Raw genomic sequence first — 14,345 nt, forward strand, 5'->3', positions numbered from 1 at the left:
CATACGCACAAAATACTTATTTCTCTCAAATTCCGTTCTCAAAGTTGGAAGCACAGAATTGTCTAGAATGTCATTGTATGTTGCAGCGTTAAGATTTCCCTTCACTGGAACTAAGGGGTCTAGCCCGAACCATGAAAAACAGTACCAGACCATTATTCCTCCTCCACCAAACTTTACCGTTGGCACTATGCATTGGGGCAGGTAGCTTTCTCCTGACATCCACCAAACACAGATTTTATTCCATCAGACTGCCAGATGGTGAAGCGTGATTCATCACTCCAGAGAACGCATTTCCACTGCTCCAGAGTCCAATGGCGGTGAATTTTACACCACTCCAGCCGACGCTTGGCATTGTGCATGGTGATCTTAGGCTTGTGTGTGGCTACACACAAACCCATTTCATGAAGTTCCCGACAAACAGTTATTGTGCTGACGTTGCTTCCAGAGGCAGTTTGGAACTCGATAGTGAGTGGTGCAACCGATGACAGACAATTTTTATGCGTTGCGCTCGTTAGCACTCAGCGGTCTCATTCTGTGAGCTTGTGTGGCCTACCACTTTGCGGCTGAGCCTTTGTTGCTCATATGTCTCCACTTCACAATAACAGCACTTACAGTTTATCGTGGCAGCTCTAGCATGGCAGAAATTTGACAAAGGTGGCATCGTATGTGTATGTATGTATGTATGTATGTATTGTGTACAGTAGTAAGGTTAATTTGAGCTTGTACACATCCACAGCTGAAAGCTGAATTACATTATACACTATACAGACAAAAATAAAATGTAAAATATGTAAATTTATGAGGAAATTGAGAGTTGATTGAAGAGTTGATCGAAGCAGTTTTGGACTGGAGTGGAGGGAGCATCGTTGGCCTCTGAGCAGAGGGAGTCAGACCTGGGCAGAAAATACTTGTATGTTGCTGTTTATTTGAAAATAGCAACTTTTCAAATACTCAAGGTAGTCGAATAAAGTTTATATAGAGTTTTAAATAAATTGCAACAATTTTCATTGACAGTCAAATACCAGTCTCAGAAAAAATAAAAATATTTTAAAGTATTTTGAATATCTTTCAGAAAAACAAATAATATTTGAAGATATTTCAATATATATGCAAGTTATTTGAAAATAGAGACATTTTAGTTGAATTAGTCTCAATATATGATCATAATCACATGGTTTGGAGGGCTCTGAGATATTAATCTTAATATAGCCTATAGCTAGAATTAAATACTAGGGACATGGAGTCATCTCAACATTAGAGTAGACCACTTTCGCAGCTTCAAAATGAAGTAACACATATATTTTCATAATCAGTGAGACACAAGGTAATGCAGTAACACTTGACATAAAGTTCTTACACATAAGTAGTAACTTTGATTATTACAATAGCAACATAGTTGTTACATAGGACTTTGGGAAATAAACTTATTTATACTTATCTGTAGAAAATATGATTGGTTTACTTGGTTTGACTTGATTATGTACACCTGGGGCAATGGATATTCAGGAGAATGGACATTTACAGAATGTTCAGATATAAAAGTTGTACTTTTTGGGGATCTTTATTCAAATAGTGGTAGTCACCTCCAAAGTAACAATTTGTTTCCCCGGAACGAATAGTTCCTTTCCACAAGCATAGTTAAAACTATAGTTATCTCAGATCTGGAGGGAGCATAGCTCTGTTAGTCTTGAAATGGTCTGCTACAATCTGTTTATGTCAGCCATGCAGACTGTGAATCAATCATGTTATTATAAGAATGTTATACAGTGATGTTATTATGCATTAGGACTGTAAGTATGGACCTAACCGCTGTGTGTGTGTCTGTAGTGCAGAATGAGTGGACAGAGTTGGACTGTAGCTGTGAGGTAGCGCCTGAGGAGCTTCAGGAACACTCAATGGTGGCCCATCAGGTAGGGTTTTATCCATGTCATCTGGATGGTTGTTGGTGAGGAGCTGAAGTTGCTCTCGGAGGTACATTCAATGTCATTGTATCTGTGACTGCTTAGCATTGCGGTACATGGTAGTCTTCATGTAGCTTGATGTTGATTGCAAATAATATTATATGATCTTTACAGGGTTTTCTGAATGTCTTCGGTGGAATGATTGATTCTGCCTACACTAAATGGAGAATCCCTTCTGGGTGTTTGACATTGCTAAATTCCACTGTGGGAAAAATGCTACTCAATAACTACTGTATGACACAACCATAATGATCCAACAACAATCCAAAAGTCTTCTACTCCTCACAAGAGAGAGGTGGCCTCAGGTCTGATTGTGAACACTATGAGAGTGGAGGAGGGGGGTGGACAAGGCCCGGGCCCCAGGGGGTTAATAACACATGTTCAAACTTGCATCTGACATTTAAAATCCAACCTGACGACATAAAAAAGTGCACAGTTCTTATAGGGAGTGACATCAAAGAATGGCTGCCATTCAGCCTCTGTTTCTCTGTGAGTCCTGCACAGTTTGTGTCCTTTCTCGTATCTCTTGCAGTGAAAGAGCAGTGTGTGTACTGGCAGGGGAAAAGGAACTCCCCTCAGGCATGTACTGTAATGGAATGCTCCACATACCAGGGAAATTGAGAGTGTTAACATGTAAACACATAATCATGCTTCCTCTCTCAACAATGCTTCCTCTCTTTTGCACAACTAGCTCCCATTCATAAAAAGGCACCACTGTAAGCATTATTAAAAGAACAGTACATATACATTTTTATAAACTTGGTGGTTCGAGCCCTGAGTGCTGATTGGCTGACAGCGGTGGAATATCAGACCGTATACCACGGGTATGACAAAACATTTATTTTTACTGCTCTAATTATGTTGGTAAGCAGTTTATAATAGCAATAAGGCACCTCGGGGGTTTGTGATATACGGACAATATATCACGGCTAAGGGCTGTGTCCAGGTACTCTGCGTTGCGTTGTGCAGCCCTTAGCCGTGGTATATTGGCCATATACCACACCTCCTCGGGCAATATTGCTTAAGTACACCCTCATATATCAAGTGTATCAAGTATAACTGAAATTAATGAAAAACTAAATCAATTGTTTAACTAAATGCAACAAAAGCATATGGCAGCTCTATAAATTGGCCCATAGCATGATCAATAGTGGAATCTGTTTAGTTAGGGTTTCCATGTCTTGATACTGTAATTGATGACAACCCCTCATGGCCGTCCATTTGTTAGAAATGTTCCCAGAACCAGGTGCCAGTCAACAGGAAGGGCCACAGTGACGTGGTGTTTGGCTCTGCCATGTACATCTATGGGGGATACATTGACATGATAGGCTCATCACAGGAGTTTTTGGAAGTTAGATTTTGGTGAGTTAGAAGTTTTGGTCCCACTTTATTTGAAGTGCATCTTATGAAGGCTTCAAAGTATTAATTAAGGCTTTATAAGCACTATATACATGGGTCAGAAATCATCTGTAATCTTGTTTCATGCTGTAGAAAGATTCATAATGTGGCATAACTGTGCGACATAACCATCAAAACATTTTTTCACATGTATTAATCCTTTATAGAGCATGAAATACAGTTATATATGATTTGTGACCCATTTATGTAGAGGTTTTAAAGCCTATATGAATGCTTTATGAAGCCTTTATGAGCTTTACTTCAAATAAAGCGGGACCAAAGTTTTTCATGGGTATATCCTTTGATTTTCGTGACTATCACTTCAAAAACAATGCTGATGTCATGACTGGAATATGTTTTGCATTGACCAACACTTCCCCTAACAATGCTGGTGTGTGTGTGCCTGTGTGCATGCCTGCGTGCGTGCGTGTGTGCCTGCGTCTTTCCATGTATGTGTGTCAGACACCATGTTGTGGACCCTGCTGGACTGCATCCAGATGGAGGTGGGTCCTGGACCCAGACACAGCCACTATGCCATGACCCACCTGGACTGCATGTACCTGTTTGGGGGTCTGAGGGAGCAGAGGGACCTGTGGAGGTGGAACTCCACATGTCACTCCTGGAGCTGTCTCAAAGCCATGTTAGTACCCTTCTTTCTCTCTCTCTCTTTATCTTTCTCTCTATTTCTCTCTTCCTGCTTCTTGAGTTTCTCTGGGTACTGCAGAACTATAAAAATGGGTTTTCAAGGGTTCCGTCACTAACAACTTTCAATACCCTTATGGAGGACACTTCTGAGACTATCCCATTGTACGGGGCAAGCTAAATCAATATAGGAATGGTTTGGTCACAAAAAAGAAAAGGAACTGAACTACCTCAATAGCCTTATAGAAGACATACACTTTCACAGTCAAGATGCTTCTAAACCATCATAAAATGTACCTTCTCTTCATTGGTTTTATTTGCTTAATCTGTAGAGTTAACCTCTCACAACCCTCTGTCATCATTCACTATCAATTGTTACTCTTGAATAAAAAAAATGGCGGTTTGAGTACACACAGCACATGAGGTAAATCAACAATCGAAGTTATGTGATCTTTGCCACACAAAGAAAAAAGAAAAACAATAGACGAACTGTGTTGGTTGTTTAACAATGGCATTGTTTTTTGGGGGGGGTTGGGGGTAGATCAGCTTCAATATTGCAGATAGATTGTAGCTTCCATCAATGTAATTGTCTGCATTCTTCCAATCCCCCATATATATATGTATATATATATTTTTTAATATATATACAGCACGAGTCAAAAGTTTGGGCACAAGTACTCATTCAAGGGTTTTTCTTTTTTTGTTGTTATGTTCTACATTGTAGGATAATAGTGAAGACATCAAAACTATGAAAGAACACATGGAATCATCTCATCATTTGGGTTGAGGTCGGGTGATTGTGGAGGCCAGGTCATCTGATGCTGCACTCCTTCAGTCTCCTTATTGGTCAAATAGCCCTTACACAGCCTGAATGTGTGTTGGGTCATTGTCCTGTTGAAAAAGAAATGATAGTCCCACTAAGCGCAAACCAGGTGGGATGGCGTATCGCTGCAGAATGCTGTGGTTGCCATGCTGGTTAAGTGTGCCTTGAATTCTAAATAAATCACTGATAGTGTCACCAGCAAAGCACCAACAAACCATCACACATCCTCCTCCATGCTTCACGGTGGGAACTACACATGCGGGGACCATCCGTTCACCTACTCTGCGTCTCACAAAGACACAGCGGTTGGAACCAAAAATGTCAAATTTGGACACATCAGACCAAAGGAAAGGGTTCCACCGGTCCAATATCCATTGCTCGTGTTTCTTGGCCCAAGCAAGTCTCTTATTATTATTGGTGTCCTTAAGTAGTGGTTTCTTTGCAGCAATTCAACCATGAAGGCCTGATTCACACAATTTCCTCTGAACAGCTGATGTTGAGATGTGTCTGTTACTTGAACTCTGTGAAGCATTTATTTGGGCTGCAGATAATTGCCGATTTCTGAGGCTGGTAACTCTAATTAACTTATCCTCTGCAGCAGAGATAACTCTGTGTCTTCCTTTCCTGTGGCAGTCCTCATGAGAGCCAGTTTCCTCATAGCGCTGGATGGTTTTTGCGACTGCACTTGAAGAAAGTTCTTAAAATTTTCCGGATTGACTGACCTTCATGTCTTAAAATAATGATGGACTGACGTTTCTCTTTGCTTATTTCAGATGTTCTTTCCATAATATGGACTTGATCTTTTACCAAATAGGGCTGTCTTCTGTATACCACCCCACCTTGTCACAACACAACTGATTGGCTCAAACGCATTAAGGAAAGAAATTCCACAAATTAACTTTTAACAATGCACACCTGTTAATTGAAATACATACCTCATGAAGCTAGTTGAGAGAATGCCAAGAGTGTGTAAAGGGTGGCTACTTTGAAGAATCTCAAATATAAAATATATTTTGATTTGTTTAACACTTTGGTTAATACATGATTCCATCTGTGTTATTTCATAGTTTTGATGTCTTCACTATTATTCTACAATGTAGAAAGTAGTAAAAATTAAGAAAAACCCTTGAATGAGTAGGTGTCCGAACTTTTGACTGGTACTGTACATACAGGTAGCCTAGCGGCAGGTAGCCTAGTGGTTAGAGCGTTGGACTAGTAACCGGAAAGTTGCAAGATCAAATTCCCGAGCCGATAAGGTAAAAATCTGTTGTTCTGCCCCTGAACACGGCAGTTAATCCACTGTTCCTAGGCTGTCATTGAAAATAAGAATTTGTTCTTAATGGACTTGCCTAGTTAAAAAGGTTAAAAAAATACACATACAGTATATTCACTTTTTTATTTTTTATTACTTTGTAACCCTACCACCCCTCATTGGAGTAAACTAGTGAACAACAACGCTTAGGCTTCTACTTCCAGCTCATACATACTATATACATTTTACGGGAACAGAATATTTTACAATAGTTATGTTTTGTTTGTTTTTACTCCTCTAACCTCAACGTCTCCTATCTATTTCTTTCACAGAAGTTCTGAACCTATATACGTTTTATAGACACAGTATGTTATACATTAGTTATGTTGTTGTTATTAGTTGTTATTATTCCCAACCTTCAGCTCCATTCAACCCCTCCCATATATCACTTAACACCATCCATATTGGATTTCTATTTGCCATATATTTTTCAACTCTGCTGTGATGTTTCACAAAAGTTCTGAACCTTTCTATTCTCAACATTTCAGATTGTAAATTAAGAACAAACATTTTTGATAAAAGTGCTATTATATTATTGATTGATTGATGACTTTTCAGATCACCCAGTAGTGCTATCTGCAGAGTTAGCTCCAGGTAAATGTTCCAATTATTCAGCCATTCCTGGACCTGTAACCAAAAACAAGCTACATATGGAGAGTACTAAAACAAATGATCTAATGATTCTGTCTCTTCGCAGCAAAATCTGCAGAGCTGGGAAGGTTGTATCCCACATATATATAACATTCTATTGGTTGCAAGAATTTTGTATAATCATGTAAAATGAAAAATTATATGTTTTGAATCCGGCATCATTTTGTGTATCAGTTCATAAACCATGTGCCATGTAATCAGTACGTTGAAAATCTCTTCCCAACTATTTTACAATCTATATTGCACAGCTGTCAATTTTTTGGTTCTTAAATTAAACTAGTATGCTTTTTTCTTAATCACAATTTTCTTTAACCAATTATGGTCTTTAATGCAGGGCCGACAAACAAGTTCCTTACTTTCCCCCCTTCCACATTCCTCTTCCATTTTTGCGGTAATGCTGCAATAGTTGGTTGTAATTTTGGGTAGAGCAGAAATGTCCATATATTTTTGTTAGCTGCATGTGTGACATAACTCCACCAGTCCTATTTATGATATAATTTACAAAGATTATTCCTTTATTTTATTTTTATCTAGTATATTTGAGTTTAACCACAATATTTGTTGTATTATTTGTTCTGTTTTTTTCTGGTGGATTAAATTTAAATTACAACCAACTTTCTATGGCTGGTTTTAAAAATAGCGATATTTGGGAGATTTCCTTTTCAAATAACTGAAAGTGCAAGGTTGTAATCTAAATAAAGGGAAAAGGCCATTCTTGAACATGGGGGTGAGATTCTTATTAATTTGCTAGGGAATCAGTTCAGATTTAATTATAACTTTTGTATGACTGAAGCTTTTATGAGAGGTCTAATGCTTAAATATTTAATAATTTCTGCCCCCGAATTAATTTTCAGTATATAAACATGCCCGTTGAATTTTGTCTAGCTTGCCGTTCCAAATAAAATGAAATCGTTTTTTCTCATATAATTTTAATAACTGTTTGCTCTTATCTATGTTTGCTAACTTTCTATTAAAATGTATTGGAGTGAGATCATTTATTTATTTCGGGATATGTATACCGAGTATGTCCACATCATCAGACCATTTTATTAGTAAACTACACAGTAATGTAAAAGTTGTATTTTTTGTGATTCAATACGTAATATCATAATTTGGTTGTAATCCAGAGAGGTTAGAAAAAGTATCTAGATTCTCTATGAGGCTTTGGAGGGATAGAAATTGTGGATTTAATAGAAAACATGAATCATCATCGTACAATGATACCTGTTTTTAAGCCCTGGATTTCTAACCCATTGATATTATTGTTGGATCTGATTTTAATAGCTAACATTTCAATGGCCATAATAAATAGATATGCCGATAGTGGACAACCTTGTTTTATTAAGAGAAGTAGCCATTATTTACTATTTTACACCTAGGGTTACTATACATGACTTTAACCCATTTTATATTAGATTCTCCAAAATTGAAATGTTCCAGGCATTTATATATAAACTCCAGTCGTACTTTATCAAAGGCCTTTCAAAGTCAGCTATGAATAGCAGGCCTGGTTTCCCAGATTTTTCAATTTGTTCTATTGTTTCCAGTACTTGTCTTATATTATTTCCAATGTATCGTCCATGTAAACAACGCCATTGTTTGTTTTTCCTTCCTTCCTCTCTGTCCGTCCTGTGGATGTGTTATACAGGTCAGGCCTCTCTAAGCTGGTAGGCCACTCAGTTTATTCCTGCCCATACCATAAGTTCACCGCCAACATGGGGCAGTCTGTTTACAACGTTGACATCAGCAAACCTCTCACCCATCTAGCCAGTACAGTTGATACCGGGATTCATCTATGTAGAGCACACTTCTACAGCATGCCATTGGCAATCGCAGGTGAGCATTTGCCCACTGAAGTCGGTTACGACGCCGAATTGTAGCCAGGTCAAGACCCTATTGAGGACGACAAGCATGCAGATGAGCTTCCCTGAGACGGTTTCTGACAGTGTGTACAGAAAATCACAGTTTCATCAGCTGTCCGGGTGGCTGGTCTCAGACGATCCCGCAGGTGCAGAAGCCAGATGTGGAGGTCCTGGGCTGGCATGGTTACACATGTTCAGCGGTTGTGAGGCCAGTTCGAAGTACTGCCAAATTCTCTAAAATGACGTTGGAGGTGGCTTATGGTAGAGAAATAAACATTAAATTCTCTGGCAACCGCTCTGGTGGACATTCCTGCAGTCTGCATGCCAATTGCACGGTCTCTCAAAACTTGAAACATCTGTGGCATTGTGTTGTGTGACAAAACTACACATTTTAGAGTGGCCTGTTTTAATCAGCTTCCTGATATGCCATACCTGTCAGGTGGATGGATTATCTTGGCAAAAGATAAATGCTCACTAACAGGGATGTAAACAAATTTGTGCACAAAATATGAGAGAAATAAGCTTTTTGTACGTATGAAAAATTTCTGGGATCTTTTATTTCAGCTCATGAAACATGAAACACTTTACATGCTATGTTTATATTTTTGTTCAGTAAATCCGTCAGAATTAAGAGAAAGATCTAGAGTGTGCTTGCTGAAGCAAGTTACACTAAATATATTATATAATAATATAATGTATGCCATTTAGCAGATGCTTTTTCTCCACAAGTACAGCTTCACCACCCGGACCTGGGTGAAGCTAGCCGTGCTACCCAGCTCCAACCCTCCACCCCAGAGGATCTACCACTGCTGTGCTGGCCTAGGCCCCAGCTACCAGCCTGTCGTGACCAGCACCACCCTGACCCCCAGCATCACCATCAGAAACAGCCTGGACAGCAATCTACGGCCATTCAAAAACAAATGCTTCCCTTCCTCCTCAGAGCTAGAGGGCACTATAGAGCTGGAGACCTTAAGTAGCTCAGAGAAGCTAATGACTGAACTGGGGGACTATTGTAATGGTCTAAGTGGGAACGATGCTTAGAGCATTGGGAACTGTCTGACTTTAAAAAATATTTGTTATACTTTTTTCGTACTGGTTCTCCGTGGGAATCAAACCCACAACCGTGGCGCTGCTAGTGTAATATATAATTAAATATTCACTATTAGCAATTACTGATTTTATTTTCAATATAATTCAAAAATAAATTATTGTATTTCTGTTTTGCTATATATTTACTGCAGCAGACTGTAAATTAGTAAATTATGGTGCATTGTGGAGAAATATTGTGGGAGGAGAAAGAATAGCTGGCTTATTAACATATCGTAAGGCATGCCTGGTAAGTGGCTATATTTGTTTCACCTGTTAGTGAAAGTTGTGTACCAATTTAAAGATTCACTTTGCAGAAATCGCTTCACTATTTTCTGGTTGGAAAAATTAAATTTCAGTTTATATGACAAAACAAGGAAGTATACTGTAGAGTATCATTGCACCGTCTAAAACACTGTGAAATATATTGTATTTTCAGCTGTTTGAAGCTGGTGTGGAAAACCGAAAGTAAATTACACAAAAATTTAACTTAAGAATGGGAAGTATAGAAATAGCACACATAAAACAGATCTGCCACTTCTTAGACTTGCTTTCATTGCGAATGACAGATCTATAACTCACATTCTATGTAAATTTGGTCAGGTTGACCAAAAAGTTACATTACAGCTTTAAGTGATGTGTGGTAGTAGATCCCTAACAGAGGTTGCCAAAGTCAGGGTCGTCCAGGCAAAAGAGTAGGCTGATACACAGCCAATACAGTAAGTGACGGCATGCACCTATAACATTTGTTTGCGGACCGCCATAATACCAAAGAAGAAGAAGCAGAAGGGCCATCCAGAGCATTTCATTTGCAAAAGCTGTCAAAAGGGTGGAGGGAACGAAATGTACTCTTGAGGACTCCATGGTGTTGGGAAGGCCTTCAATGCAGGCTGCAGAGTTTGCTTCCCACCAGCAGGATCCAGGGAGGTTACGTGTAAAGAAGGTGGACTTTGTGATTTTTATAGTAATGGTGATCAATGTCATGCTAAAGTGGAGGGAAAGTCTATGAAGATGGACATTATTGTGGATGCGGCAGAGCGGTTCCTGGGGCAAAAAATTCTCAAGGAAGGGACTACATGAGGCTCTGTCACGAGCAGTGATGCCCTCTCAGGCCCCAGAGCGTGGGGAGGGAGCTATTGAAGAAATGAGGGAATGTGATATAGGTTCTGTTAAGTCATTTTTTTGTATGGCATTTCCTTTTTTACCTTAAGGAGTTTCGTTTTTCCCCCTGTACAGATGGTGGCACCATAAATATAGTATGACGACCGCCGTTAAACTTCACCGACGAAGAAGAAGTTCACAAAAGATCATGAACAGTCAAAATCATGTTTTTCTTGAAATTGGATAACATTTGGATGAAACCAGATAAAGTTACTGATCCCGTCCCCCATGTCAAACACTTGGATTCTGAAGGTGGGGTTTTTAAGGGGATAGCGTAACATCACACTAACTCTTATTTTAATACACCAATGGTATTTGTGTAAGGTGTGTTTGCAGAGGGGCCGTAGTTTATATACGTAGCTAGATAGCTACTCTATTGGTGCCAAAATTTGACTGTAGGGTGTCGGCAAGTGTAATTAAAAGTTTACACTTCATCTATGGCAAACATACTTATATGTTTCCCCTTTCATCTGTGTCTGGTATTAGCTAGTTAATGGCTAGCTAGGTCTTCAGCCAGCATGGAACAAAAGGGGGGAAGGGTTGTTCAAAACACAGATGCAGTTGTCGTGTCAACACATCTGTCAGTGCTGCTCTGAACTGCGTCAATAAAAGACATGCCAAAGGGGAGATGTGTATAGATAGATTTTCAATGTTTGTGGCTTTGCTTATTTCCAATTGTTTTTTAATAATTGTTTTTACTGAAACACTGTCAGTCAAGGTGAGCTCATGATTATAGGCTCCCTGCTCACTTAGCCTCTTTTCAAAAATTGTTGACCATTTCTATCCCCCCAAAATATTATGGGTGATATTTTATTCGCTCCAAATACTATTTTACAAGAGAATCAGAATGATTGTTCGGGACCTTTTAATGGTTGAATATTTACCCATGTCCATTTGATCTGTTTTGCACAGTAATCACATCCAGTTGGGAAGCCTTTGTTTAGGCCTCTAGAAGTGAAAGTGATATAAAACACCTAGTATTCATTAATATGCTGTAATATGCAAATGCCCACAGCTAACCTGCTTGGTATAATCCCTTGTAATTACAGTAAAATACAGTAGAAATCATTTTCTTACAGTTTAATAGTAGCATTTACTGTACTGTACTGTGTTTCATTGCCCTGGCATCATCGTGAATATCTCAGCATTGTATTGACACTATCCAGAGATAGTCAGAGATATATCATTAAGATTTCTTGTTGTAATTAAACTTCTTCTTTGTGAGGTTTAACTGCGGTTGGCCTCTAATATGTTGTATTACCGCCCCCAACTGAACTATACTATAGATCGATTACACTTTATGATACGAAATGTGAAAGGGGAACCGTAAAAATATACAGTTAAAGTCAGAAGTCTATATACACCTTAGCCAAATACATTTAAACTCAGTTTTCACAATTCCTGACATTTAATCCTAGTAGAAATTCCCTGCCTTAGGTCAGTTAGGATCACAACTTTATTTTAAGAATAGTGAAATGTCAGAATAAAAGTAGAGAGAATTATTTATTTAAGCTTTTATTTCTTTCATCACATTCCCAGTGGGTCAGAAGTTTACATACACTCAATTAGTATTTGGTAGCATTGCCTTGAAATTGTTTAACTTGGGTCAAACGTTTCAGGTAGCCTTCCACAAGCTTCCCACAATTAATTGGGTGAATTTTGGCCCATTCCTCCATGACAGAGCTGGTGTAACTGAGTCAGGTTTGTAGGCCTCCTTGCTCGCTCACGCTTTATCAGTTCTGCCCACAAATGTTCTATAGGATTGAGGTCAGGGCTTTGTGATGGCCACTCCAATACCTTGACTTTGTTGTCCTTAAGCCATATTGCCACAACTTCCTGAAGTATGCTTGGGGTCATTGTCCATTTGGAAGACCCATTTGCGACCAAGCTTTAACTTCCTGACTGATGTCGCTTCAATATATCCACAAAACTTTCCTACCTCATGATGCCATCTATTTTGTGAAGTGCACCAGTCCCTCCTGCAGCAAAGCACCCCCACAACATGATGCTGTCACCCGAACGCTTCACGGTTGGGAATGGTGTTCGTTGGCTTGCAAACCTCCCCCTTTTTTCTCCAGACATAATGATGGTCATTATGGCCAAACAGTTCTATTTTTGTTTAATCAGAACAGAGGACCTTTCCCCAAAAAGTACGATCTTTGTCCCCATGTGCACTTGCAAACCGTAGCCTTGCTTTTTTATGGCGGTTTTGGAGCAGTGGCTTCTTCCTTGCTGAGCGGCCTTTCAGGTTATGTCGATATAGGACTCGTTTTACTGTGGATATAGATACTTTTGTACCCGTTTCCTCCAGCATCTTCACAAGGTCCTTTGTTGTTGTTCTGGGATTGATTTGCACTTTTCGCAACAAAGTACGTTCATCTCTAGGAGACAGAACGCGTCTCCTTCCTGAGCGGTATGATGGCTGCGTGGTCCCATGGTGTTTATACTTGCGTACTATTGTTTGTACAGATGAACGTGGTACCTTCAAGCGTTTGGAAATTTGCTCCCATGGATGAACCAGACTTGTGGAGGTCTACCATTTTTTTCTGAGGTCTTGGCTGATTTCTTTTGATTTTCCCATGATGTCAAGCAAAGAGGTACTGAGTTTGAAGTTAGGCCTTGAAATACATCCACAGGTACACCTCCAATTGACTTAAATGATGTTAATTACCCTATCAGAAGCTTCTAAAGCCATGACATCATTTTCGTGAATTTTCCAAGCTGTTTAAAGGCACAGTCAACTTAGTGTATGTAAACGTTTGACCCACTGGAATTGTGATACAGTGAATTATAAGTGAAATAATCTGTCTGTAAACAATTTTTGGAAAAATGACTTGTGTCATGCACAAAGTAGATGTCCTAATTGACTTGCCAAAACTATAGTTTGTTAACAAGACATTTGTGGAGTGGTTGAAAAACTAGTTTTAATGACTCCAACCTAAGTGTATGTAAACTTCCGACTTGAGCTGGATATATACAGTACCAGTCATATTATTTGGACACACCTCATTCCAGGGTTTTTCTTTATTTTTACTATTTTCTACATTGTAGAATAATAGTGAAGACATCAAAACACTGAAATAACACATATGGAATCACGTAGTAACCAAGAAAGTGTTACACAAATTAAAATATATTCAATATTTGAGATTCTTCAAAGTAGCCACCCTTTGCCTTGCTGACAGCTTTGCGCACTCTTAGCATTCTCTCAACTAGCTTCACCTGGAATGCTTTTCCAATAGTCTTGAAGGAGTTCCCACATAGGTTGAGCACTTGTTGGCTGCTTTTCCTTCACTCTGCGGTCCATCACCTTATTCCATTACTTAAACCCTATCTGATCCTACCCCAGGCCAACAGACTGAGAGGATGTGACACCACCACTTAACACATGCTGTAACTCTTCTGAAGTCAAATCTCATACCCCCAAGCAATGCACTGAGCAAATTCCA

The sequence above is a fragment of the Salvelinus sp. IW2-2015 genome, linkage group LG36 (assembly GCF_002910315.2).
Source record: "Salvelinus sp. IW2-2015 linkage group LG36, ASM291031v2, whole genome shotgun sequence".
In the NCBI taxonomy this organism is placed as follows: Eukaryota; Metazoa; Chordata; class Actinopteri; order Salmoniformes; family Salmonidae; genus Salvelinus; species Salvelinus sp. IW2-2015.